The 6,000-nt window shown below is 39.6% G+C and overlaps 1 protein-coding gene across 1 annotated transcript in view; it reads left to right on the top strand.

The window, feature by feature from the left end:
- Window positions 1–318: 318 nt before the first annotated feature.
- DDIAS (DNA damage induced apoptosis suppressor) overlaps window positions 319–6,000 on the top strand; it is a 35,787-nt gene continuing 30,105 nt past the window's right edge. The window contains exon 1 of the mRNA XM_007490885.3: window positions 319–732. The gene's annotated coding sequence lies outside the window, so the exon portion shown is untranslated. The remainder of the gene's footprint in view (window positions 733–6,000) is intronic.

Genomic DNA, 6,000 nt, shown 5'->3' with positions numbered 1-6,000 from the left:
GCTTACAAAGGACCCAAACGTGATCCCGTTTTTAAGTCCCACCACTCTCGGGCACACTAGATCAGAGCCTTGAATCTCCAGAACTGAGATGGGTTCTACCACTACTCCCCTCGGAGAAGGGGGAAAGGGACCAGTCCCGCACCCCTCTTGAATGAGCAGACGTGGTTCGTTCTCCAAAGCTAGACTGTAGCCTTCACGTTTGTGGCCCCTTGCTGTGATTGGTTCCTTTGCGCCGGAGTCTCTTCCGTCACTTCCGTATAAACTGCTGGCGGGAGATTCTATTGGTAGGAACTGAGGAAACGAAGCCGGGCACTGTTTGGGTTCGGTCCGCTACTGAGCAACTGAGCTCCTAGGCCGCCGTCGCTCGTTACTTTCGTGGCTGGCATGGGAGAGACGCCCAGATAACCGTTTCCCCTCAGATTTTAGCCTTAGGAACTGATGGCCTCCTGGGCGCTGTCTGCCTTAGTTTCCCTCTCTGTAAAATGAAACAGCTGGAAGGGGTTTCAGGGGCTCTTTTCCCTCGTTCTACAGTTGGGAAAACTGAGACCCGGAAAGATTGATTGCCCAAGATTTCACTGCTAGTCAGTTGCCGGGCTACGAACTGAATTGAAATATAGCACAGTTGGTTCTCTACGATACCGCCTCTCTGGGGAAGATGGGGAGAACTGTTTTCGAATCATAAAGGAAAATTACAAAACGCCCCTTTTGCTGAGCAAGCCCGTGGGGCCCAAGGTAAGTTATTTCGTCATTGTAAAAGGGAGATAATATTTGCAAATTACATACCTCACAGCCTTGTTTGAGGACATTTTTCGCCTTTTTTTAGGTCGTAGACCATTTGGGCAGTCTAAGACTGATGGATCTCTTTTCAGAATGATGGGGTTTTTTATTGAATAAAAAACCAGAGGATCACAAAGTTTTAATGAGTTAGTTATGAACATTAAAAAAAAAAAGTTCACAAACCCTGGGTTATGTCTCTAAAGTAGAAATCTAAGGAAACACTCCTAACTAACTCCCTTGCAGAAGTAGAAAGTCCACAGGGTGTAGACACAAGTATATTTTCAGATTTTTTTGTATATATAGCTCAGTTGTGCTGATTTCTCTCTTTTTTGTCTTTAAAAAGCAAATTTATCTGAGGTGGCTTTCTGAGAGAGGGAGGGGAAGGGATTCTCAGGGAAACTGGTAATGTAAAAAGCAAAAGACATCAAAAAGTCATTTCATTTGTAAAATCTAGTATTAGAGGTGTAAGGGCCGGGCAAGTAGGGTTAAATGACTAATCTAGGGTCACACAGCCACCAAATGTCCTGAGGCTAGATTTGAATGAACTCAGGTCCTCCTGTCTCCAGGCCTGTCACCTAGCTGTCCCACTCCCACTATTCCTAAGCAGACCCACATCACTTCATACCTAAACTGCAGGCAGTAGCCTCCTAATGATTCTATTTGCCTCAGGTCTCTCCCACTTCAATCTGTTCTCCATTCAGCCTCTAAAGTGATTTTCCTAAATCACATGTCCACTCATTTTATTTCCCTACTTATTAAGCTCCATGGTTTCCCTATTGTCTCCAACAGCAAATACCAAATGCTTTGTTGGGCATTCAAAGTCCTTGATAACCTCTTCCCACCTTTCCCATCTTCTTTTGCCTAACTCTAAAACATGTACTATTTGATTTAGTGACATTATCCTCCTGTCTGCTCTATAAACAAGACTTCCATCTCCCAACAATTTCTATGGCTGTCCCCCATGCCTAAAATACTCTCCCTCCCTCCAACTACTTAATATCCCTGACTTCCTTTAAGTCCCATCTAAAATCCCATCTTCTACTGAAAGCCTTCCCCAACCCCTCTTAATTCTAGTCTCTTCCTTCTTGTTAATTATCTCCTATTTATCTTGTATATAGTTTGCTTAGTATGTATTTGTACCACCCCAAACACTTACTAGCTCATTAGATTATAAGCTCCTTGAGGGAAAGGATTTTGCCTCTTTTTGTATCCCTAGCACTTCCCCCTCCTCCCCCCCCAGGAAACAAGCCCAGACTTTCCTTTGGTCACAAGGTCAGTGAGTGCTGGAAGTAAAAGGGAAAGGGGATTCAAATCCACATATTCCTGATTTGAAGTTCATATAGTATACTCCCCTCAATGCCATACTGCCTTTACACTAGCACAGAGCTCAGCATAAGATGATGAGATTTATAACTGGAGGGGACTTTGGAGATGTCCTTTGTTGGTGATGCCTCCCAAGGTCAGTCAAGGAGGGCTTCCTGTTGGGTTGCCAACTCTATTATGACTTTTTTATAAGAACTAGAATTAATTGGCAGTGCATACTCTTGGAGCTAATCATTTAAAACAAGTTCAGATTTATTTAAGAGCTATCCTTATTAACATGTGAGATAGAAAATATAATTCAACAGAAAGTTAACATGATAGGTTTTGTTACAGTAGCAATTCCTGAGAATTAAAGAAAAAGGTCTTTGCAATCCATGAGCACCTGAATCATAGAGTTTTGGCTATAGTGTACACTTTAGACAGAATGCATATGAATAGTAATTTGGACCCAGAACTAAAAAAAAGGTTAGGCTAGATTGTATTTCAGGAATTGTGTGGCACTTTGGCAGTCTACTCTCTTGGACAAAAGCCCATTTTTTCAACATCAGTCCTTGCTCAGTGCTTCTCTACAATTTCAAAACACTGAAAGATCATCACCCTCTCTAAAACAAAATTACTGGTAACTCAAGATGATAGAGAAATGCTTAGTGGATAGGATACTTTGTATAATCCAAAATGCTGTAAAATATATCATTACAAACATATGACTGAAGACCAAATGTAGTCTGATTGGGGCAGAGGATATTGGAACTATTCCTTGTCCTTGGAACTAGACTTCTCTTTAAGCAGTAGGTCTATTCTCAAAGGAATATTTATGGAAAGACATGAACAATACCAGCTTGGAAGACATCTGTATCTTGTAGCTCCCTCAAGTGGAAGGAATGCCTATATCTGAGATTATGGCTATGTTGATTGCTAAAGACATAGTCAGTGATAAGCTAGTCTACTCTAATCCCCTCTTGAAACAGATGAAGAAATTTAAGATCAGAAAGATAAATTGACTTAAAGTCCTTCAGCTAAATTAAGTAGTAGAATTAGGACTAGAATTCAGGTTTCCTGAATACCAGTATTCTTTGTTATATTATCCAATTGTACAGTATGTTATTTTGTCCATTAGTCATGTCCAACTTTTCATGACCCTTTTTGGGGGTTTTCTTGGCAGAGATACAAAATTATCTTTTTTTTTGCCTTTTTTTTGCCATTCCCTTCTCCGGTTCATTTTATAGGATTAAGTGATTTTGCCCAGGGTCACAAAGCTAGTAAGTGTTTTAAGGTCTGATTTGAATTCAGGTCCTCCAGACTCCAGGATAGGCACTGAATCCACAGTGCCACCAAGTTGCTGTAGCTCTATAGTATACAAAAAGGAAAATTTCAATCTATACCAAGGAGCTTTAGCCCTTGATCACCATCTTGCATTTCTTACTAATCGTTCCAATGTACACTAAACATCTCTCTCAAACAGAAGAATAAGTTTCTTGGAAAAAAAAAAGATATGTATTCTTATATTTTTTAGAGATGTAATTTACATATCTTTTAAAATGTAATGTATCCTTTTTTGCTTGCTTTTTTCTAAGTTCTTATCTTTTGTCTTAGAATCAGCACTAAATATATCGATTCTAAGAGAGAAGAGCAGTTAGGGCTAAGCAATTGGGGTTAAGTGAATTACCCAGGGTCAGTATCTGAGGTCACATTTAAACCCAGGTCCTCCTGACTTCAGGACTGGTGGTCTATCTGTAGAGCCACCTTGATATCTCTATCCCTTACTTTTTCTTATTTACCTTACTTGTAACATCAGTATTTTTTTTCCCCTTTAGTGAGTATGCTGGTGGGGCAAGGGGATGGAATTTCTCAATGGTACCTTCAGATCTGTAGCTATAAGTGTCCTATTAGGGGTTAAATTAATTAAAACTGGACTCAGGGCAACAAATCTCTCATAATTATTAATAATAATAATCCCCTTCCAAGTCTGAATCACTATTAATCAGAGCAATGAAAATTAAAACAACTCTGAGGTACAACTCCCACATCTATGAGATTGGCTATTATAACAGAAAAAGGAAAGTGATGAAACTTGTAGGGGATGTGGAAAAATTGAGAATATTTCCCTGTGTAAAGAGTGAATCAAATTCTCTTTCTCTATCAATCAACAACTTTTAAATTAATCAACCAAAAACTTAAGTACCCCTACACTTGGTGCCTTACCAGTCACTAAATATGAGAGTTCACAAGTCATTTGGTAGAGTGGGTGACAACTCCAGAGGCCAATGCCGCCCCTCCTTAGGCAATGCTAGGCAAATGGTAAAGTGGGGGAGCTACAGGAAGTGATATTGAGAAAACTGCTTTAAAAAGGCCAACTTGAGGTTTAGTCTTGGACTCTGCATTGATGAGCTGGACTGGAGTAGGAGACTCTTTCCTTGGATCCTGTGGTAGTGAGTGGAGTGATTCCTTCCTTGGTTCTTTGGTGAGGAGACCCTCTCTGCTTGTTGGTGCTTTGGTAGGACAGTCTCTTCAGTGTGAGTTCTGGTGAGATTCTTGGTGGTGTTAGCCACCTCTTTGTAAATAAAACTGCTAAAAGTCATTTTGACTTAAGCTGTAATATTTTTGAATCCGTATTTTGAATCCAATATTACTTTAGAAATTACTTTAGAATTCTCATATTTAGCATAAAACCTAAATTTAAATTCTTACACCTATTTAGAAAGTTGTGAACCAATTCAAGCAACCATTATGGAGAGCAATCTGGACCTATGTCCAAAAGGCTATAAAACAGCAATACCACTACTAGGTTTGTATTTCAAAGAGATTTTTAAAAACGGGCGGGGGGAAGGACTTAAATGTAAAAAAGTGTTTAAAGCAGCTCTTTTGTTGGGGTCAAAGAATTGGAAAGTGAGAGATTACAGATCAATTGGGGAATGACTGAGTAAGTTATAGTCTATGATTGCAAGGAATACTATTGTGCTATAAGAAATGACAAGCAGGAAGAGAAAAGAAAAACCTGGAAAGACTTAAATGAACTGAAGCAGAGTGAAGAAAGCAGAACCAGGAGAGCACTGTACACAGTGAAAGCAATCCTGTAAGATGAACAACTGTGAATAACTTAGCTATTCTTTACAATACAGTGATCCAAAACAATACCAAAGGACTCGTGTTAAAAAATGCCATCTGTTTCCAGAGAAAGAACTGATGAAGTCTGAATCCAGACTAAAGCAAACTTTTTTCACTTTCTTAATTTTTGTTTGAGTTTCATTCCACAAAAGGATCAATATGGAAAATATTTTGTATGATTTCATATATAAAAATCTATATCAGATTGCTTACCATCTGGCAGGGGAGGGGATAGAGGGAGAGACTTCGAGACTCAAAATTCTTCTTTAAATGTTGGAAATTGTTTTTACATGTAATTAGAGGGGAAAGAAAAGAAAAAATTGAACTAAGGGGTAGACTTCAGACTTAGAAGGGGGGAAATTGGATGCTTGGAATGGGGAATGTGGTGTTGGGTTGTAATGATTTACAAGGATGGAATGGTTTTGTGGAGACAGGCCTCAATTGGCTATCATAGGAACTGTGAGATTTTGCCCATCTCCCGAGTCTGGGTATTCATGCATCTCTTAAAGGTCATGTCCTGCCTCACCCCTAAAATCTCATATTTCTGTCCTCAGAAATTATACTTTTCAAACAATCCAAAAAAAAACAACAACAGCATTTTAGGCAGCAACTCAAGGACTAGGTGATGGAATCTAGGTGTGATGAGGACTTGGTGTTTGAATCCTGGTGTGCTAATTTCTTTGTGACTTCTAACAATGGAGGAGGTAGTGTGGGCTGTTGGAAGGAACACAGGATGGTGTCAGATCTGAGTTCCAAATCTGCCTCTAGTGAGTGGAGCCAAGATGGTGGCTTAGT

This window comes from Monodelphis domestica, chromosome 4 (assembly GCF_027887165.1).
Source record: "Monodelphis domestica isolate mMonDom1 chromosome 4, mMonDom1.pri, whole genome shotgun sequence".
Classification (NCBI taxonomy): domain Eukaryota; kingdom Metazoa; phylum Chordata; class Mammalia; order Didelphimorphia; family Didelphidae; genus Monodelphis; species Monodelphis domestica.
The sequence above is the reverse complement of the archived record's forward strand: the minus strand, read 5'-3'. Positions and strand labels throughout refer to the sequence as shown.